The sequence below is a fragment of the Schistocerca serialis genome, unplaced genomic scaffold, assembly GCF_023864345.2.
Source record: "Schistocerca serialis cubense isolate TAMUIC-IGC-003099 unplaced genomic scaffold, iqSchSeri2.2 HiC_scaffold_1393, whole genome shotgun sequence".
In the NCBI taxonomy this organism is placed as follows: Eukaryota; Metazoa; Arthropoda; class Insecta; order Orthoptera; family Acrididae; genus Schistocerca; species Schistocerca serialis.
In genome coordinates, this window is record NW_026047617.1 from 26,786,666 (window position 1) to 26,810,717 (window position 24,052).

The window sequence follows — 24,052 nt, forward strand, 5'->3', positions numbered from 1 at the left end:
TAATTGTAACATTCAGGGCCTCCTAATGACGATGGAACACTCAAATTGCGTCAAGAATCAATATATCGGTTTACAGCCGATTTGTCTATAAGGGTCTATTGCTGCCTCGGGCACCTTATGGTCGTTCTCCTGTGAGTCTAGATTTTCGAATCCGACTCATAAATGATAGTTAATTGTAACGTTCAGGGCCTCCTAATGACGATGGAACACTCAAATTGCGTCGAGATTCAATACATCGGCCTCCAGCGGACTTGTCTCTAAGGGGATATTGCTGCCTCGGGCTCCATGTGGTCCGTCTCCTGTGAGTCTAGATTTTCGAATCCGACGCGAAACTGATAGTTAATTGTAACGTTCGGGGCCTCCTAATGACGATGGAACACTCAAATTTCGTCGAGATTCAATACATCGGCCTCCAGCCGACTTGTCTCCAAGGGTCTATTGCTGCCTCGATCACCTTATGGTCGTTCGCCTGTGAGTTTAGATTATCGAATCCGACGCAAAAATGATAGTTAATTGTAACGTTTATGGCCTCCTAATGACGATGGATCACTCAAATTGCGTCGAGATTCAATACATCGGCCTCCAGCCGACTTGCCTCCAAGGGTCTATTGCTGCCTCGATCACCTTATGGTCGTTCGCCTGTGAGTCTAGATTTTCGAATCCGACGCAAAACTCATAGTTAATTGTAACGTTCAGGGCCTCCTAATGACGATGGAAGACTCAAATTGCGTCAAGAATCAATACATCGGTTTCCAGCCGACATGTCTCCAAGGGTCTATTGGTGCCTCGGGTACCTTATGGTCGTTCTCCTGTGACTCTAGATTTTCGAATCCGACGCGAAACTGATAGTTAATTGTAAGGTTCAGGGCCTCCTAATGACGATGGAACACTCAAATTGCGTCGAGATTCAATACATCGGCCTCCAGCGGACTTGTCTCCAAGGGGATATTGCTGTCTCGGGCACCATATGATCCTTCTCCTGTGAGTCTAGATTTTCGAATCCGACGCAAAATTGATAGTGAATAGTAACGTTCAGCGCCTCCTGATGACGATAGAACTCTCAAATTGCGTCGAGATTCAATACATCGTCCTCCAGCTGATTTGTCTCCAAGGGGATATTGCTGCCTCGGGCACCAAATGGTCCGTCTCCTATGAGTCTGGATTTCTGAATCCGACGCGAAACTGATAGTTAATTGTAACGTTCAGGGCCTCCAAATGACGATGGAGCACTCAAATTGCGTCGCGATTCAATTCATCGTCCTCCAGCGGACTGGTCTCCAAGGGGATATTGCTGCATCGGGCACCTTATGGTCCGTCTCCAGTGAGTCTAGATTTTCGAATCCGACGAAAATCTGATAGTTAATTGTAACATTCAGGGCCTCCTAATGACGATGGAACACTCAAATTGCGTCGCGATCCAATACATCGTCCTCCAGCCGACTTGTCTCCAAGGGTCTAATGCTGCCTCGGGCACCTTATGGTCGTTCTCTTGTAAGGCTAGATTTTCGAACCGGACGCAAAACTGATAGTTCATTATAACGTTCAGGGCGACCTAATGACGATGGAACACTCAAATTGCGTCGATATTCAATACATCGGCCTAAAGTCGATTTGACTCCAAGGGGTATATTGCTGTCTCGAGCACCGTATGAACTTCTCCTGTGAGTAGATTTTCGAATCCGACGCTAAAATGATTGTTAATTGTAACGTTCAGGGCCTCCTAATGACGATGGAACACTCAAATTGCGTCAAGAATCAATACATCGGTTTCCAGCCGACTTGTCTCAAAGGGTCTATTGCTGCTTCGGGCACCTCATGGTCGTTCTCCTGTGAGTTTAGATTTTCGAATCCGACGCATAAATGATAGTTAATTGTAACGTTCAGGGACTCCTAAATACGTTGGAACACTCAAATTGCGTCGAGAGTCAATACATCGACCTCTAGTCGACTTGTATCCAAGGGATATTGCAGTCTCGTGCACCATATGATCCTTCTCCTGTTAGTAGATTTTCGAATTCGACGCTAAAATGATAGTTAACTGTAACGTTCAGGGCCTCCTAATGCCGATGGAACACTCAAATTGCGTCGAGATTCAATACATCGGCCTCCAGCCGACTTGTCTCCAAGGGTCTATTGCTGCCTCGGGCACCTTATAGTCGTTCTCTTGTAAGTCTGGATTTTCGAATCCGACGCAAAAATGATAGTTAATTGTAACGTTCAGGGCCTCTTAATGCCGATGGAACACTCAAATTGCGTCGAGATTCAATACATCGGCCTCCAGCAGACTTGTCTCCAAAGGTCTATTGCTGCCTCGGGCACCTTATAGTCGTTCTCCTGTGAGTCTAAATTTTCGAATCCGACGCCAAAATGATAGTTAATTGTAATGACGATGGAACACTCAAATTGCGTCGGGATTCAATACATCGTCCTCCAGCGGACTGGTCTCCAAGGGGATATTGCTGCATCGGGCAACTTATGGTCGTTCTCCTGTGAGTTTAGATTTTCGAATCCGACGAAAAACTGATAGTTAATTGTAACATTCAGGGCCTCCTAATGACGATGGAACACTCATTTTGCGTCGCGATCCAATACATCGTCCTCCAACCGACTTGTCTCCAAGGGTCAAAAGCTGCCACGGGCACCTTGTGATCGTTCTGCTGGGAGTCTAGATTTTCGAATCCGACGCAAAACTGATTGTTAATTGTAACGTTCAGGGCCACCTAATGACGATGGAACACTCAAATTGAGTCGAGATTCAATACATCGACCTCCAGCCGACTTGTCTCCAAGGGGATATTGCTGCCTCGGGCTCCATGTGGTCCGTCTCCTGTGAGTCTAGATTTTCGAATCCGACGCGAAACTGATAGTTAATTGTAACGTTCAGGGCCTCCTAATGACAATGGAACACTCAAATTGCGTCGAGAGTCAACACATCGGCCTCCAGCCGACTTGTCTCCAAGGGGATATTGCTGTCTCGGGCACAATGTGATCCTTCTCCTGTGAGTCTAGATTTTCGAATCCGACGCAAAAATGATAGTGAATTGGAACGTTCAGCGCCTCCTAATGACGATAGAAGACTCAAATTGCGTCGAGATTCAATACATCGACCTCCAGCCGACTTGTCTCCAAGGGTCTATTGCTGCCTCGGGCACCTTATGGTCGTTCTCCTGTGAGTCTACATTTTCGAATCCGACGCAAAAATGATAGTTAATTGTAACGTTCAGGGCCTTCTAATGACGATGGAACACTCAAATTGCGTCGAGATTCAATACATCGGCCTCCAGCCGACTTGTCTCCAAGGGTCTGTTGCTGCCTCGGGCACCTTATGGACGTTCTCCTGTGAGTTTAGGTTATCGAATCCGACGCAAAAATGATAGTTAATTGTAACGTTTATGGTCTCCTAATGACGATGGAACACTCAAATTGCGTCGAGATTCAATACATCGGCCTATAGCCGACTTGTCTCCTAGGGTCTATTGCTGCCTCGGGCACCTTATGGTCGTTCTCCTGTGAGCCTAGATTTTCGAATCCGACGCAAAACTCATAGTTAATTGTAACATTCAGGGCCTCCTAATGACGATGGAACACTCAAATTGCGTCAAGAATCAATATATCGGTTTCCAGCCGACTTGTCTATAAGGGTCTATTGCTGCCTCGGGCACCTTATGGTCGTTCTACTGTGAGTCTAGATTTTCGAATCCGACTCATAAATGATAGTTAATTGTAACGTTCAGGGCCTCCTAATGACGATGGAACACTCAAATTGCGTCGAGATTCAATACATCGGCCTCCAGCGGACTTGTCTCCAAGGGGATATTGCTGCCTGGGGCACCATATGATCCTTCTCTTGTGAGTCTAGATTTTCGAATACGACGCAAAAATGATGGTGAATAGTAACGTTCAGCGCCTCCTGATGACGATAGAACTCTCAAATTGCGTCGAGATTCAATACATCGTCCTCCAGCTGATATGTCTCCAAGGGGATATTGCTGCCTCGGGCACCAAATGGTCCGTCTCCTGTGAGTCTGGATTTTTGAATTCGACGCGGAACTGATAGTTAATTGTAACGTTCAGGGCCTCCAAATGACGATGGAGCACTCAAATTGCGTCGCGATTCAATACATCGTCCTCCAGCGGACTGGTCTCCAAGGGGATATTGCTGCATCGGGCACCTTATGGTCGTTCTCCTGTGAGTTTAGATTTTCGAATCTGACGAAAAACTGATAGTTAATTGTAACATTCAGGGCCTCCTAATGACGATGGAACACTCATTTTTCGTCGCGATCCAATACATCGTCCTACAACCGATTTGTCTCCAAGGGTCAATAGCTGAAACGGGCACCTTTGATCGTTCTGCTGTGAGTCTAGATTTTCGAACCCGACGCAAAACTCATTGTTAATTGTAACGTTCAGGGCCACCTTATGACGATGGAACACTCAAATTGTGTCGAGATTCAATACATCGACCTCCAGCCGACTTGTCTCCAAGGGGATATTGCTGCCTCGGGCTCCATGTGGTCCGTCTCCTGTGAGTCTAGATTTTCGAATCCGACGCGAGGCTGATAGTTAATTGTAACGTTCAGGGCCTCCTAATGACGATGGAACACCCAAATTTCGTCGAGATTCAATACATCGGCCTCCAGCCGACTTGTCACCAAGGGGATATTGCTGTCTCGGGCACAATATGATCCTTCTCCTGTGAGTCTAGGTTTTCGAATCCGACGCAAAAATGATAGTGAATTGTAACTTTCAGCGCCTCCTAATGACGATAGGAGACTCAAATTGCGTCGAGATTCAATACATCGTCCTCCAGCCGATTTGTCTCCAAGGGGATATTGCTGCCTCGGGCACCAAATGGTCCGTCTGCTGTGAGTCTAGATTTTCGAATACGACGAAAAACTGATAGTTAATTGTAACATTCAGGGCCTCCTAATGACGATGGAACACTCAAATTGCGTCGCGATCCAATACATCGACCTCCAGCCGGCTTGTCACCAAGGGTCTATTGCTGACTCGGGCACCTTATGGTCGTTCTCCTGTGAGTCTAGATTTTCGAATCCGACGCAAAAATGATAGTTAATTGTAACGTTCAGGGCCTTGTAATGACGATGGAACACTCAAATTGCGTCGAGATTCAATACATCGGCCACCAGCCGACTTGTCTCCAAGGGTCTGTTGCTGCCTCGGGCACCTTATGGTCGTTCTCCTGTGAGTTTAGATTATCGAATCCGACGCAAAAATGATAGTTAATTGTAACGTTTATGGCCTCCTAATGACGATGGATCACTCAAATTGCGTCGAGATTCAATACATCGGCCTCCAGCCGACTTGTCTCCCAGGGTCTATTGCTGCCTCGATCACCTTATGGTCGTTCGCCTGTGAGTCTAGATTTTCTAATCCGACGCAAAACTCATAGTTAATTGTAACGTTCAGGGCCTCCTAATGACGATGGAACACTCAAATTGCGTCGAGATTCAATACATCGGCCTCCAGCGGACTTGTCTCCAAGGGGATATTGCTGTCTCGGGCACCATATGATCCTTCTCCTGTGAGTCTAGATTTTCGAATCCGACGCAAAATTGATAGTGTATAGTAACGTTCAGCGCCTCGTGATGACGATAGAACTCTCAAATTGCGTCGCGATTCAATACATCGTCCTCCAGCGGACTGGTCTCCAAGGGGATATTGCTGAATCGGGCACCTTATGGTCCGTCTCCAGTGAGTCTAGATTTTCGAATCCGACGAAAATCTGATAGTTAATTATAACATTCAGGGCCTCCTAATGACGATGGAACAATCAAATTTTGTCGCGATCCAATACATCGTCCTCCAGCCGACTTGTCTCCAAGGGTCTAATGCTGCCTCGGGCACCTTATGGTCGTTCTCTTGTAAGGCTAGATTTTCGAACCCGACGCAAAACTGATAGTTCATTATAACGTTCAGGGCGACCTAATGACGATGGAACACTCAAATTGCGTCGATATTCAATACATCGGCCTAAAGTCGATTTGTCTCCAAGGGGTATATTGCTGTCTCGAGCACCGTATGAACTTCTCCTGTGAGTAGATTTTCGAATCCGACGCTAAAATGATTGTTAATTGTAACGTTCAGGGCCTCCTAATGACGATGGAACACTCAAATTGCGTCAAGAATCAAGACATCGGTTTCCAGCCGACTTGTCTCCAAGGGTCTATTGCTGCCTCGGGCACCTTATGGTCGTTCTCCTGTGAGTCTAGATTTTCGAATCCGACGCAAAAATGATAGTTAATTTTAACGTTCAGGGCCTCCTATTGGCGATGGAACACTCAAATTGCGTCGAGATTCAATACATCGGCCTCCAGCCGACTTGTCTCCTATGGTCTGTTTCTGCCTCGGGCCCCTTATGGTCGTTCTCCTGTGAGTCTAGATTTTCGAATCCGACGATAAAATGATAGTTAATTGTAACGTTCAGGGCCTCCTAATGACGATGGTAGACTCAAATTGCGACGAGATTCAATACATCGTCCTCCAGCCGACATGTCTCCAAGGGTCTGTTGCTGCCTCGGGCACCTCATGGTCGTTCTCCTGTGAGTTTAGATTTTCGAATCCGACGCATAAATGATAGTTAATTGTAACGTTCAGGGACTCCTAAAGACGATGGAACACTCAAGTTGCGTCGAGAGTCAATATATCGACCTCCAGTCGACTTGTATCCAAGGGGATATTGCACTCTCGTGCACCATATGATCCTTCTCCTGTTAGTAGATTTTCGAATCCGACGCTAAAATGATAGTTAACTGTAACGTTCAGGGCCTCCTAATGCCGATGGAACACTCAAATTGCGCCGAGATTCAATACATCGGCCTCCAGCCGACTTGTCTCCAAGGGTCTATTGCTGCCTCGGGCACCTTATAGTCGTTCTCTTGTAAGTCTGGATTTTCGAATCCGACGCAAAAATGATAGTTAATTGTAACGTTCAGGGCCTCCTAATGCCGATGGAACACTCAAATTGCGTCGAGATTCAATACATCGGCCTCCAGCCGACTTGTCTCCAAGGGTCTATTGCTGCCTCGGGCACCTTATAGTCGTTCTCCTGTGAGTCTAAATTTTCGAATCCGACGCCAAAATGATAGTTAATTGTAATGACGATGGAACACTCAAATTGCGTCGGGATTCAATACATCGTCCTCCAGCATACTGGTCTCCAAGGGGATATTGCTGCCTCGGGATCCATGTGGTCCGTCTCCTGTGAGTCTAGATTTTCGAATCCGACGCGAAACTGATAGTTAATTGTAACGTTCAGGGCCTCCTAATGACGATGGAACACTCAAATTGCGTCGAGAGTCAATACATCGGCCTCCAGCCGACTTGTCTCCAAGGGGATATTGCTGTCTCGGGCACAATATGATCCTTCTCCTGTGAGTCTAGATTATCGAATCCGACGCAAAAATGATAGTTAATTGTAACGTTCAGGGCCTTCTAATGGCGATGGAACACTCAAATCGCGTCGAGATTCAATACATCGGCCTCCAGCCGACTTGTCTCCAAGGGTCTGTTGCTGCCTCGGGCACCTTATGGACGTTCTCCTGTGAGTTTAGATTATCGAATCCGACGCAAAAATGATAGTTAATTGTAACGTTTATGGAATCCTAATGACGATGGAACACTCAAATTGCGTCGAGATTCAATACATCGGCCTATAGCCGACTTGTCTCCAAGGGTCTATTGCTGCCTCGGGCACCTTATGGTCGTTCTCCTGTGAGCCTAGATTTCGAATCCGACGCAAAACTCATAGTTAATTGTTACATTCAGGGCCTCCTAATGACGATTGGAACACTCAAATTGCGTCAAGAATCAATACATCGGTTTCCAGCCGAGTTGTCTCCAAGGGTCTATTGCTGCCTCGGGCACCTTATGGTCGTTCTCCTGTGAGTCTAGATTTTCGAATCCGACTCATAAATGATAGTTAATTGTAACGTTCAGGGACTCCTAAATACGTTGGAACACTCAAATTGCGTCGAGAGTCAATACATCGACCTCCAGTCGACTTGTATCCAAGGGATATTGCAGTCTCGTGCACCATATGATCCTTCTCCTGTTAGTAGATTTTCGAATCCGACGCTAAAATGATAGTTAACTGTAACGTTCAGGGCCTCCTAATGCCGATGGAACACTCAAATTGCGTCGAGATTCAATACATCATCCTCCAGCCGACTTGTCTCCAAGGGTCTATTGCTGCCTCGGGCACCTTATAGTCGTTCTCTTGTAAGTCTGGATTTTAGAAACCGACGCAAAAATGATAGTTAATTGTAACGTTCAGGGCCTCTTAATGCCGATGGAACACTCAAATTGCGTCGTGATTCAATACATCGGCCTCCAGCCGACTTGTCTCCTTATAGTCGTTCTCCTGTGAGTCTAAATTTTCGAATCCGACGCCAAAATGATAGTTAATTGTAATGACGATGGAACACTCAAATTGCGACGGGATTCAATACTTCGTCCTCCAGCGGACTGGTCTCCAAGGGGATATTGCTGCATCGGGCACCTTATGGTCGTTCTCCTGTGAGTTTAGATTTTCGAATCCGACGAAAAACTGATAGTTAATTGTAACATTCAGGGCCTCCTAATGACGATGGAACACTCATTTTGCGTCGCGATCCAATACATCGTCCTCCAACCGACTTGTCTCCAAGGGTCAAAAGCTGCCACGGGCACCTTGTGATCGTTCTGCTGGGAGTCTAGATTTTCGAATCCGACGCAAAACTGATTGTTAATTGTAACGTTCAGGGCCACCTAATGACGATGGAACACTCAAATTGAGTCGAGATTCAATACATCGACCTCCAGCCGACTTGTCTCCAAGGGGATATTGCTGCCTCGGGCTCCATGTGGTCCGTCTCCTGTGAGTCTAGATTTTCGAATCCGACGCGAAACTGATAGTTAATTGTAACGTTCAGGGCCTCCTAATGACAATGGAACACTCAAATTGCGTCGAGAGTCAATACATCTGCCTCCAGCCGACTTGTCTCGAAGGGGATATTGCTGTCTCGGGCACAATTTGATCCTTCTCCTGTGAGTCTAGATTTTCGAATCCGACGCAAAAATGATAGTGAATTGGAACGTTCAGCGCCTCCTAATGACGATAGAAGACTCAAATTGCGTCGAGATTCAATACATCGACCTCCAGCCGACTTGTCTCCAAGGGTCTATTGCTGCCTCGGGCACCTTATGGTCGTTCTCCTGTGAGTCTACATTTTCGAATCCGACGCAAAAATGATGGTTAATTGTAACGTTCAGGGCCTTCTAATGACGATGGAACACTCAAATTGTGTCGAGATTCAATACATCGGCCTCCAGCCGACTTGTCTCCAAGGGTCTGTTGCTGCCTCGGGCACCTTATGGACGTTCTCCTGTGAGTTTAGGTTATCGAATCCGACGCAAAAATGATAGTTAATTGTAACGTTTATGGTCTCCTAATGACGATGGAACACTCAAATTGCGTCGAGATTCAATACATCGGCCTATAGCCGACTTGTCTCCTAGGGTCTATTGCTGCCTCGGGCACCTTATGGTCGTTCTCCTGTGAGCCTAGATTTTCGAATCCGACGCAGAACTCATAGTTAATTGTAACATTCAGGGCCTCCTAATGACGATGGAACACTCAAATTGCGTCAAGAATCAATATATCGGTTTCCAGCCGACTTGTCTATAAGGGTCTATTGCTGCCTCGGGCACCTTATGGTCGTTCTCCTGTGAGTCTAGATTTTCGAATCCGACTCATAAATGATAGTTAATTGTAACGTTCAGGGCCTCCTAATGACGATGGAACACTCAAATTGCGTCGAGATTCAATACATCGGCCTCCAGCGGACTTGTCTCCAAGGGGATATTGCTGCCTCGGGCTCCATGTGGTCCGTCTCCTGTGAGTCTAGATTTTCGAATCCGACGCGAAACTGATAGTTAATTGTAACGTTCGGGGCCTCCTAATGACGATGGAACACTCAAATTTCGTCGAGATTCAATACATCGGCCTCCAGCCGACTTGTCTCCAAGGGTCAATTGCTGCCTCGATCACCTTATGGTCGTTCGCCTGTGAGTTTAGATTATCGAATCCGACGCAAAAATGATAGTTAATTGTAACGTTTATGGCCTCCTAATGACGATGGATCACTCAAATTGCGTCGAGATTCAATACATCGGCCTCCAGCCGACTTGTCTCCAAGGGTCTATTGCTGCCTCGATCACCTTATGGTCGTTCGCCTGTGAGTCTAGATTTTCAAATCCGACGCAAAACTCATAGTTAATTGTAACGTTCAGGGCCTCCTAATGACGATGGAAGACTCAAATTGCGTCAAGAATCAATACATCGGTTTCCAGCCGACAGGTCTCCAAGGGTCTATTGGTGCCTCGGGTACCTTATGGTCGTTCTCCTGTGACTCTAGATTTTCGAATCCGACGCGAAACTGATAGTTAATTGTAAGGTTCAGGGCCTCCTAATGACGATGGAACACTCAAATTGCGTCGAGATTCAATACATCGGCCTCCAGCGGACTTGTCTCCAAGGGGATATTGCTGTCTCGGGCACCATATGATCCTTCTCCTGTGTGTCTAGATTTTCGAACCGGACGCAAAACTGATAGTTCATTATAACGTTCAGGGCGACCTAATGACGATGGATCACTCAAATTGCGTCTATATTCAATACATCGGCCTAAAGTCGATTTGACTCCAAGGGGTATATTGCTGTCTCGAGCACCGTATGAACTTCTCCTGTGAGTAGATTTTCGAATCCGACGCTAAAATGATAGTTAACTGTAACGTTCAGGGCCTCCTAATGCCGATGGAACTCTCAAATTGCGTCGAGATTCAATACATCGGCCTCCAGCCGAATTGTCTCCAAGGGTCTATTGCTGCCTCGGGCACCTTATAGTCGTTCTCTTGTAAGTCTGGATTTACGAATCCGACGCAAAAATGATAGTTAATTGTAACGTTCAGGGCCTCTTAATGCCGATGGAACACTCAAATTGCGTCGAGATTCAATACATCGGCCTCCAGCCTACTTGTCTCCAAGGGTCTATTGCTGCCTCGGGCACCTTATAGTCGTTCTCCTGTGAGTCTAAATTTTCGAATCCGACGCCAAAATGATAGTTAATTGTAATGACGATGGAACACTCAAATTGCGTCGGGATTCAATACATCGTCCTCCAGCGGACTGGTCTCCAAGGGGATATTGCTGCATCGGGCACCTTATGGTCGTTCTCCTAAGAGTTTAGATTTTCGAATCCGACGAAAAACTGATATTTAATTGTAACATTCAGGGCCTCCTAATGACGATGGAACACTCATTTTGCGTCGCGATCCAATACATCGTCCTCCAACCGACTTGTCTCCAAGGGTCAAAAGCTGCCACGGGCACCTTGTGATCGTTCTGCTGGGAGTATAGATTTTCGAATCCGACGCAAAACTGATTGTTAATTGTCACGTTCAGGGCCACCTAATGACGATGGAACACTCAAATTGAGTCGAGATTCAATACATCGACCTCCAGCCGACTTGTCTCCAAGGGGATATTGCTGCCTCGGGCTCCATGTGGTCCGTCTCCTGTGAGTCTAGATTTTCGAATCCGACGCGAAACTGATAGTTAATTGTAACGTTCAGGGCCTCCTAATGACAATGGAACACTCAAATTGCGTCGAGAGTCAATACATCGGCCTCCAGCCGACTTGTCTCCAAGGGGATATTGCTGTCTCGGGCACAATATGATCCTTCTCCTGTGAGTCTAGATTTTCGAATCCGACGCAAAAATGATAGTGAATTGGAACGTTCAGCGCCTCCTAATGACGATAGAAGACTCAAATTGCGTCGAGATTCAATACATCGACCACCAGCCGACTTGTCTCCAAGGGTCTATTGCTGCCTCGGGCACCTTATGGACGTTCTCCTGTGAGTTTAGGTTATCGAATCCGACGTAAAAATGATAGTTAATTGTAACGTTTATGGTCTCCTAATGACGATGGAACACTCAAATTGCGTCGAGATTCAATACATCGGCCTATAGCCGACTTGTCTCCTAGGGTCTATTGCTGCCTCGGGCACCTTATGGTCGTTCTCCTGTGAGCCTAGATTTTCGAATCCGACGCAAAACTCATAGTTAATTGTAACATTCAGGGCCTCCTAATGACGATGGAACACTCAAATTGCGTCAAGAATCAATATATCGGTTTCCAGCCGACTTGTCTATAAGGGTCTATTGCTGCCTCGGGCACCTTATGGTCGTTCTCCTGTGAGTCTAGATTCTCGAATCCGACTCATAAATGATAGTTAATTGTAACGTTCAGGGCCTCCTAATGACGATGGAACACTCAAATTGCGTCGAGATTCAATACATCGGCCTCCAGCGGACTTGTCTCCAAGGGGATATTGCTGTCTCGGTCTCCATATGATCCTTCTCTTGTGAGTCTAGATTTTCGAATACGACGCAAAAATGATAGTGAATAGTAACGTTCAGCGCCTCCTGATGACGATAGAACTCTCAAATTGCGTCGAGATTCAATACATCGTCCTCCAGCTGATATGTCTCCAAGGGGATATTGCTGCCTCGGGCACCAAATGGTCCGTCTGCTGTGAGTCTAGATTTTCGAATCCGACGAAAAACTGATAGTTAATTGTAACATTCAGGGCCTCCTAATGACGATGGAACACTGAAATTGCGTCGCGATCCAATACATCGACCTCCAGCCGGCTTGTCTCCAAGGGTCTATTGCTGCCTCGGGCACCTTATGGTCGTTCTCCTGTGAGTCTAGATTTTCGAATCCGACGCAAAAATGATAGTTAATTGTAACGTTCAGGGCCTTGTAATGACGATGGAACACTCAAATTGCGTCGAGATCCAATACATCGGCCACCAGCCGACTTGTCTCCAAGGGTCTGTTGCTGCCTCGGGCACCTTATGGTCGTTCTCCTGTGAGTTTAGATTATCGAATCCGACGCAAAAATGATAGTTAATTGTAACGTTTATGGCCTCCTAATGACGATGGATCACTCAAATTGCGTCGAGATTCAATACATCGGCCTCCAGCCGACTTGTCTCCCAGGGCCTATTGCTGCCTCGATCACCTTATGGTCGTTCGCCTGTGAGTCTAGATTTTCTAATCCGACGCAAAACTCATAGTTAATTGTAACGTTCAGGGCCTCCTAATGACGATGGAAGACTCAAATTGCGTCAAGAATCAATACATCGGTTTCCAGCCGACATGTCTCCAAGGGTCTATTGGTGCCTCGGGTACCTTATGGTCGTTCTCCTGTGAGTCTAGATTTTCGAATCCGACGCGAAACTGATAGTTAATTGTAAGGTTCAGGGCCTCCTAATGACGATGGAACACTCAAATTGCGTCGAGATTCAATACATCGGCCTCCAGCGGACTTGTCTCCAAGGGGATATTGCTGTCTCGGGCACCATATGATCCTTCTCCTGTGAGTCTAGATTTTCGAATCCGACGCAAAATTGATAGTGAATAGTAACGTTCAGCGCCTCGTGATGACGATAGAACTCTCAAATTGCGTCGCGATTCAATACATCGTCCTCCAGCGGACTGGTCTCCAAGGGGATATTGCTGAATCGGGCACCTTATGGTCCGTCTCCAGTGAGTCTAGATTTTCGAATCCGACGAAAATCTGATAGTTAATTGTAACATTCAGGGCCTCCTAATGACGATGGAACAATCAAATTTTGTCGCGATCCAATACATCGTCCTGCAGCCGACTTGTCTCCAAGGGTCTAATGCTGCCTCGGGCACCTTATGGTCGTTCTCTTGTAAGGCTAGATTTTCGAACCCGACGCAAAACTGATAGTTCATTATAACGTTCAGGGCGACCTAATGACGATGGAACACTCAAATTGCGTCGATATTCAATACATCGGCCTAAAGTCGATTTGTCTCCAAGGGGTATATTGCTGTCTCGAGCACCGTATGAACTTCTCCTGTGAGTAGATTTTCGAATCCGACGCTAAAATGATTGTTAATTGTAACGTTCAGGGCCTCCTAATGACGATGGAACACTCAAATTGCGTCAAGAATCAATACATCGGTTTCCAGCCGACTTGTCTCCAAGGGTCTATTGCTGCCTCGGGCACCTTATGGTCGTTCTCCTGTGAGTCTAGATTTTCGAATCCGACGCAAAAATGATAGTTAATTTTAACGTTCAGGGCCTCCTATTGGCGATGGAACACTCAAATTGCGTCGAGATTCAATACATCGGCCTCCAGCCGACTTGTCTCCTATGGTCTGTTTCTGCCTCGGGCCCCTTATGGTCGTTCTCCTGTGAGTCTAGATTTTCGAATCCGACGATAGAATGATAGTTAATTGTAACGTTCAGGGCCTCCTAATGACGATGGTAGACTCAAATTACGACGAGATTCAATACATCGTCCTCCAGCCGACATCTCTCCAAGGGTCTGTTGCTGCCTCGGGCACCTCATGGTCGTTCTCCTGTGAGTTTAGATTTTCGAATCCGACGCATAAATGATAGTTAATTGTAACGTTCAGGGACTCCTAAAGACGATGGAACACTCACGTTGCGTCGAGAGTCAATATATCGACCTCCAGTCGACTTGTATCCAAGGGCATATTGCACTCTCGTGCACCATATGATCCTTCTCCTGTTAGTAGATTTTCGAATCCGACGCTAAAATGATAGTTAACTGTAACGTTCAGGGCCTCCTAATGCCGATGGAACACTCAAATTGCGTCAAGAATCAATACATCGGTTTCCAGCTGACTTGTCTCCAAGGGTCTATTGCTGCCTGTGGCACCTTATGGTCGTTCTCCTGTGAGTCTAAATTTTCGAATCCGACGCATAAATGATAGTTAATTGTAACGTTCAGGGCCTCCTAAAGACGATGGAACACTCAAATTGCGTCGAGAGTCAATACATCGACGTCCAGTCGACTTGTATCCAAGGGGATATTGCATTCTCGTGCACCATATGAACCTCCAAGGGTCTATTGCTGCCTCGGGCACCTTATGGTCGTTCTCCTGTGAGTCTAGATTTTCGAATCCGACGCATAAATGATAGTTAATTGTAACGTTCAGGGACTCCTAAAAACGAGGGAACACTCAAATTGCGTCGAGATTCAATACATCGTCCTCCAGCCGACTTGTCTCCATGGGGATATTACTGCGTCCGACCTCTTATGTTCGCTCTCATGTGAGTCTAGATTTTCGAATGCGACGCGAAACTGATTGTTAATTGTAACGTTCAGGGCCACCTAATGGCGATGGAACTCTCAAATTGCGTCGAGATTCAATACATCGGCCTCCAGCCGACTTGTCTCCAAGGGTCTATCGCTTCCTCGGGCACGTTATGGTCATTCTCCTGTGAGTCTAGATTTTCGAATCCGACGCAAAAATGATAGTTAATTGTAACGTTCAGGGCCTTCAAATGACGATGGAGCACTAAAATTGCGTCGCGATTCAATACATCGTCCTCCAGCGGACTGGTCTCCAAGGGGATATTGCTGCATCGGGCACCTTATGGTCCGTCTCCAGTGAGTCTAGATTTTCGAATCCGACGAAAAACTGATAGTTAATTGTAACATTCAGGGCCTCCTAATGACGATGGAACACTCATTTTGCGTCGCGATCCAATACATCGTCCTCCAACCGACTTGTCTCCAAGGGTCAATAGCTGCCACGGGCACCTTGTGATCGTTCTGCTGTGAGTCTAGATTATCGAACCCGCCGCAAAACTGATAGTTAATTGTAACGTTCAGGGCCTCCTAATAACGATGGAACACTCAAATTGCGTCGAGATTCAATACATCGGCCTCCAGCCGACTTGTCTCCAAGGGGATATTGCTGTCTCGGGCACAATATGATCCTTCTCCTGTGAATCTAGATTTTTGAATCCGACGCAAAAATGATAGTGAATTGTAACGTTCAGCGCCTCCTAATGACGATAGAAGACTCAAATTGCGTCGAGATTCAATACATCGGCCTCCAGTCGATTTGTCTCCAAGGGGTATAATGCTGTCTCGAGCACCGTATGAACTTCTCCTGTGAGTAGATTTCCGAATCAACCGCTAAAATGATAGTTAACTGTAACGTTCAGGGCCTTGTAATGCCGATGGATCACTCAAATTGCGTCGAGATTCAATACATCGGCCTCCAGCCGACTTGTCTCCAAGGGTCTATTGCTGCCTCGTGCACCTTATGGTCGTTCTCCTGTGAGTCTAGAGTTTCGAATCCGACACAAATCTCATAGTTAATTGTAACGTTCAGGGCCTCCTAATGACGATGGAACACTCAAATTGCGTCAAGAATCAATACATCGGCCTCCAGCCGACTTGTCTCCAAGGGGATATCGCTGCCTCGGGCACCACATTGTCCTTCTCCTGTGAGTCTAGATTTTCGAATCCGACGCAAAAATGATAGTGAATTGTAACGTTCAGGGCCTCCTAATGACGATAGAAGACTCAAATTGCGTCGAGATTCAATACATCGGCCTCCAGTCGATTTATCTCCAAGGGGTATATTGCTGTCTCGAGCACCGTATGAACTTCTCCTGTGAGTAGATTTTCGAATCCGACGCTAAAATGATAGTTAATTGTAACGTTCAGGGCCTTGTAATGACGATGGAATACTCAAATTGCGTCGAGATTCAATACATCGGCCTCCAGCCGACTTGTCTCCAAGGGTCTATTGCTGCCTCGGGCACCTTATGGTCGTTCTCCTGTGAGTTTAGATTATCGAATCCGACGCAAAAATGGTAGTTAATTATAACGGTCAGGGCCTCCTAATGACGATGGGACACTCAAATTGCGTCGAGATTGAATACATCGTCCTCCAGCCGACTTGTCTCCATGGGGATATTACTGCCTCCGACCTCTTATGTTCGCTCTCATGTGAGTCCAGATTTTCGAATGCGACGCGAAACTGATTGTTAATTGTAACGTTCAGGGCCACCTAATGACGATGGAACTCTCAAATTGCGTCGAGATTCAATACATCGTCCTCCAGCCGACTTGTCTCCAAGGGTCTATCGCTTCCTCGGGCACCTTATGGTCGTTCTCCTGTGTGTCTAGATTTTCGAATCCGACGCAAAAATGATAGTTAATTGTAACGTTCAGGGCCTTCAAATGACGATGGAGCACTCAAATTGCGTCGCGATTCAATACATCGTCCTCCAGCGGACTGGTCTCCAAGGCGATATTGCTGCATCGGGCACCTTATGGTCCGTCTCCAGTGAGTCTAGATTTTCGAATCCGACGATAAAATGATTGTTAATTGTAATGTTCAGGGCCTCCTAATGACGATGGAACACTCAAATTGCGTCAAGAATCAATACATCGGTTTCCAGCCGACTTGTCTCCAAGGGTCTATTGCTGCCTGTGGCACCTTATGGTCGTTCTCCAGTGAGTCTAGATTTTCGAATCCGACGCATATATGATTGTTAATTGTAACGTTCAGGGACTCCTAAAGACGATGGAACACTCAAATTGCGTCGAGAGTCAATACATCGACCTCCAGTCGACTTGTCTCCAAGGGGATTTAGCTGTCTCGGGCACAATATGATCCTTCTCCTGTGAGTCTAGATTTTCGAATCCGACGCAAAAATGATAGTGAATTGTAACGTTCAGCGCCTCCTAATGACGATAGAAGACTCAAATTGCGTCGAGAGTCAATACATCGAGCTCCAGTCGACTTGTCTCCAAGGGGATTTTGCTGTCTCGGGCACAATATGATCCTTCTCCTGTGAGTCTAGATTTTCGAATCCGACGCAAAAATGATAGTGAATTGTAACGTTCAGCGCCACCTAATGACGATAGAAGACTCAAATTGCGTCGAGATTCAATACATCGTCCTCCAGCCGATTTGTCTCCAAGGGGTATATCGCTGTCTCGAGCACCGTATGAACTTCTCCTGTGAGTAGATTTTCGCATCCGACGATAAAATGATTGTTAATTGTAACTTTCAGGGCCTCCTAATGACGATGGAACACTCAAATTGCGTCGAGAGTCAATACATCGACCTCCATTAGACTTGTCTCCAAGGGGATATTGCTGCCTTGGGCTCCATGTGGTCCGTCTCCTGTGAGTCTAGTTTTTCGAATCCGACGCGAAACTGATAGTTAATTGTAACGTTCAGGGCCTCCTAATGACGATGGAACACTCAAATTGCGTCGTGATTCAATACATCGGCCTCCAGCCGACTTGTCTCCAAGGGGATATTGCTGTCTCGGGCACAATATGATCCTTCTCCTGTGAGTCTAGATTTTCGAATCCGACGCAAAAGTGATAGTGAATTGTAACGTTCAGCGCCTCCTAATGACGATGGAACACTCAAATTGCGTCGCGATCCAATACATCGTCCTCCAGCCGACTTGTCTCTAAGGGTCTAGTGCTGCCTCGGGCACCTTATGGTCGTTCTCTTGTAAATCTAGATTTTCGAATCCGACGCAAAAATGATTGTTAGTTGTAACGTTCAGGGCCTCCTAATGACGATGGAACACTCAAATTGCGTCAAGAATCAATACATCGGTTTCCAGCCGACTTGTCTCCAAGGGTATATTGCTGCCTCGGGCACCTTATGGTCGTTCTCCTGTGAGTTTAGATTATCGAATCCGACGCAAAAATGATAGTTCATCATAACGTTCAGGGCGACCTAATGACGGTGGAATACTCCAATTGCGTCGATATTCAATACTTCGGCCTCCAGTCGATTTGTCTCCAAGGGGTATATCGCTGTCTCGAGCACCGTATGAACTTCTCCTGTGAGTAGATTTTCGCATCCGACGATAAAATGATTGTTAATTGTAACTTTCAGGGCCTCCTAATGACGATGGAACACTCAAATTGCGTCGAGAGTCAATACATCGACCTCCATTAGACTTGTCTCCAAGGGGATATTGCTGCCTTGGGCTCCATGTGGTCCGTCTCCTGTGAGTCTAGTTTTTCGAATCCGACGCGAAACTGATAGTTAATTGTAACGTTCAGGGCCTCCTAATGCCGATGGAACACTCAAATTGCGTCGAGATTCAATACATCGGCCTCCAGCCGACTTGTCTCCAAGGGTCTATTGCTGCCTCGGGCACCTTATGGTCGTTCTCCTGTGAGTCTAGATTTTCGAATCCGACGCATAAATGATAGTTAATTGTAACGTTCAGGGCCTTGTAATGACGATGGAACACTCAAATTGCGTCGAGATTCAATACATCGGCCTCCAGCCGACTTGTCTCCAAGTGTCTATTGCTTCCTCGGGCACCTTATGGTCGTTCTCCTGTGAGTCTAGATTTTCGAATCCGACGCAAAAATGATAGTTAATTGTAACGTTCAGGGCCTTCAAATGACGATGGAACACTCAAATTGCGTCGCGATTCAATACATCGTCCTCCAGCGGACTGGTCTCCAAGGGGATATTGCTGCATCGGGCACCTTATGGTCCGTCTCCTGTGAGTCTAGATTTTCGAATCCGACGCAATAATGATAGTTAATTGTAACGTTCAGGGCGACCTAATGACGATGAAACACTCAAATTGCGTCGATATTCAATACATCGGCCTCAAGTCGATTTGTCTCCAAGGGGTATATTGCTGTCTCGAGCACCGTATGAACTTCTCCGGTGAGTAGATTTTCGAATCCGACGCTAAAATGATAGTTAATTGTAACGTTCAGGGCCTTGTAATGACGATGGAAGACTCAAATTGCGTCGAGATTCAATACATCGGCCTCCAGCCGACTTGTCTCCAATTGTCTGTTGCAGCCTCGGGCACCTTAAGGTCGTTCTCCTGTGAGTTTAGATTATCGAATCCGACGCAAAAATGATAGTTAATTGTAACGTTTAGGGCCTTGTAATGACGATGGAACACTCAAATTGCGTCGCGATCCAATACATCGTCCTTCAGCCGACTTGTCTCCAAGGGTCTATTGCTGCCTCGCGCACCTTATGGTCGTTCTCTTGTAAGTCTAGATTTTCGAATCCGACGCAAAAATGATAGTTAATTGTAACGTTCAGGGCCTTCTAATGACGATGGAACTCTCAAATTGCGTCGAGATTCAATACATCGGCTCCAGCCGAATTGTCTCCAAGGGTCTAAAGCTGCCCTGGGGACCTTATGGTCGTTCTCTTGTAAATCTAGATTTTCGAATCCGACGCAAAAATGATTGTTAATTGTAACGTTCAGGGCCGCCAAATGACGATGGAACACTCAAATTGCGTCAAGAATCAATACATCGGTTTCCAGCCGACTTGTCTCCAAGGGTCATTTGCTGCCTCGGGTAACTTATGAACTTCTCCTGTGAGTAGATTTTCGAATCCGACGCATAAATGATAGTTTATTGTAACGTTTAGGGCCTCCTAATGATGATGGAGCACTCAAGTTGCGTCGATATTCAATACATCGGCCTCCAGTCGATTTGTCTCCAAGGGGTATATTGCTGTCTCGAGCACCGTATGAACTTCTCCTGTGAGTAGATTTTCGAATCCGACGCTAAATTATAGTTAATTGTAACGTTCATGGCCTTGTAATAACAATGGAACACTCAAATTGCGTCGAGATTCAATACATCGGCCTCCAGCCGACTTGTCTCCAAGGGTCTGTTGCTGCCTCGGGCACCATATGATCCTTCTCCTGTGAGTCTAGATTTTCGAATCCGACGCAAAAATGATAGTGAATAGTAACGTTCAGCGCCTCCTGATGACGATAGAACTCTCAAATTGCGTCGATATTCAATACATCGTCCTCCAGCCGACTTGTCTCCAAGGGTCTATTGCTGCCTCGGGCACCTTAGGGTCGTTCTCCTGTGAGTCTAGATTTTCGAATCCGACGCAAAAATGATAGTTATTTGTAACGTTTAGGGCCTCCTAATGGCGATGGGACACTCAAATTGCGTCGAGATTCAATACATCGTCCTCCAGCCGACTTGTCTCCAAGTGTCTAATGCTGCCTCGGGCACCTTATGGTCGTTGTCTTGTAAGTCTAGATTTTCGAATCCGACGCAAAAATGATAGTTAATTGTAACGTTCAGGACCTCCTAATGACGATGGAACTCTCAAATTGCGTCGAGATTCAATACATCGTCCTCCAGCCGACTTGCCCTCAAGGGTCTATTGCTGCCTCGGGCACATTATGGTCGTTCTCTTGTTAAAACTAGATTTTCGAATCCGACGCAAATATGGTGGTTAATTGTAACGTTCAGGGCCTCCTAATGACGATGGAACTCTCAAATTGCGTCGAGATTCAATACATCGTCCTCCAGCCGACTTGTCTCCAAGGGTCTATTGCTGCCTCGGGCACCTTATGGTCGTTCTCTTGTAAGTCTAGATTTTCGAATCCGACGCAAAAATGATGGTTTATTATAACGTTTAGGGCGACCTAATGACGCAATTTGAGTGTTCCATCCTCATTAGGAGGCCCTAAACCTTACAATTAACTATCATTTTTGCGTCGGATTCGATAATCTAAACTCACAGGAGAACGACCGTAAGGTGCCCGAGGCAGCAACAGACCCTTGAAGACAAGTAGGCTGGAAACCGATGTATTGATTCTTGACGCAAAATGAGTGTTCCATCGACATTACAAGGCCCCGAAAGTTACAATTAACTATCATTTTAGCGTCGGATTCGAAAATCTTCTCACAGGAGAAGTTCATACGGTGCTCGAGACAGCAATATACCCCTTGGAGACAAGTCGGCTGGAGGCGGATGTATTGAATCTCGACGCAATTTGAGTGTTCCATCGTCATTAGGAGGCCCTAAACGTTACAATTAACTATCATTTTTGCGTCGGATTCGATAATCTAAATTCACAGGAGAACTACAATAAGGTGTCCGAGGCAGCAATATCCCCTTGGAGACAAGTCGGCTGGAGGCCGATGTATTGAATCTCGACGCAATTTGGGTGTTCCATCGGCATTAGGAGGCCCTGAACGTTACAGATAACTATCATTTTAGCGTCGGATTCGAAAATCTACTAACAGGAGAAGGATCATATGGTGCACGAGACTGCAATATCCCCTTGGATACAAGTCGGCTGGAGGCCGATGTATTGAATCTCGACGCAATTTGAGTGTTCCATCGTCATTAGGAGGCCATGAACGTTACAATTAACTATCATTTTTGCGTCGGATTCGATAATCTAAACTCACAGGAGAACGATCATAATGTGCCCGAGGCAGCAATAGACCCTTGGAGACAAGTCGGCTGGAAACCGATGTATTGATTCTTGACGCAATTTGAGTGTTCCACCGTCATTAGGAGGTCCTGAATGTTTCAATTAACTATCAGTTTTTCGTCGTATTCGAAAATCTAGACTCACAGGAGACGGACCATTTGGTGCCCTAGGCAGCAATATCCCCTTGGAGACAAATCAGCTGGAGGACGATGTATTGAATCTCGACGCAATTTTGAGAGTTCTATCGTCATCAGGAGGTGCTGAACGTTACTATTCACTATCATTTTTGCGTCGGATTCGAAAATCTAGACTTACAAGAGAACGACCACAAGGTGCCCGAGGCACCCTTGGAGACAAGTCGGCTGGAGGACGATGTATTGGATCGCGACGCAATTTGAGTGTTCCATCGTCATTAGGAGGCCCTGAATGTTACAATTAACTATCATTTTTTCGTCGGATTCGAAAATCTAGACTCACAGCAGACGGAACATTTGGTGCCCGAGGCAGCAATATCCCCTTGGAGACAAATCGGCTGGAGGACGATGTATTGAATCTCGACGCAATTTGAGTCTTCTATCGTCATTAGGAGGCCCTGAACGTTACTATTCACTATCATTCTTGCGTCGGATTCAAAAATCTAGACTCACAGGAGAAGGATCATATGGTGCCCGAGACACCAATAACCCAATGGAGACAAGTCCGCTGGAGGACGATGTATTGAATCTCGACGCAATTTGAGTGTTCCATCGGCATTAGGAGGCCCTGAACGTTACAATTAACTATCCTTTTTACGTCGGATTCGAAAATCTAGACTCACAGGAGAAGGATCATATTGTGCCCGAGACAGCAATATCCCCTTGGGGCAAGTCGGCTGGATGCCGATGTATTGAATCTCGAGGCAATTTGAGTGTTCCATCGTCATTAGGAGGACCTGAACGTTACAATTAACTATCAGTTTCGCGTCGGATTCAAAAATCCAGACTCACAGGAGATGGATCATATGGTTCCCGAGACAGCAATATCCCCTTGGAGACAAGTCCGCTGGAGGCCGATGTATTGAATCTCGACGCAATTTGAGTGTTCCATCGGCATTTGGAGGCCCTGAACGTTACAATTAACTATCATTTTTGCGTCGGATTCGATAATCTAAACTCACAGGAGAACGACCATAAGGTGCCCGAGGCAGCAATATACCCCTTGGAGACAAGTCGGCTGGAGGCCGATGTATTGAATCTCGACGCAATTTGAGTGTTCCATCGTCATTAGGTCGCCCTGAACGTTATAATGAACTATCAGTTTTGCGTCGGATTCGAAAATCTAGACTTACAAGAGAACGACCATATGGTGCCTGAGGCAGCAATAGACCCTTGGAGACAAGTCGGCTGGAGGACGATGTATTGGATCCCGACGCAATTTGAGTGTTCCATCGTCATTAGGAGGCCCTGAATGTTACATTTAACTATCAGTTTTTCGTCGTATTCGAAAATCTAGACTCACAGCAGAAGGACCATTTGGTGCCCAAGGCAGCAATATCCCCTTGGAGACAAATCGGCTGGAGGAAGATGTATTGAATCTCGACGCAATTTGAGTGTTCCATCGTCATTAGGAGGCCCTGAACGTTACAATTAACTATCAGTTTCGCGTCGGATTCAAAAATCCAGACTCACAGGAGACGGACCATTTGGTGCCCGAGGCAGCAATATCCCCTTGGAGACAAATCAGCTGGATGACGATGTATTGAATCTCGCCGCAATTTGAGAGTTCTGTCGTCATCAGGAGGCGCTGAACGTTACTATTCACTATCATTTTTCCGTCGGATTCGAAAATCTAGACTCACTGGAGAAGGATCATATGGTGCCCGAGACAGCAATATCCCCTTGGAGACATGTCCGCTGGAGGCCGA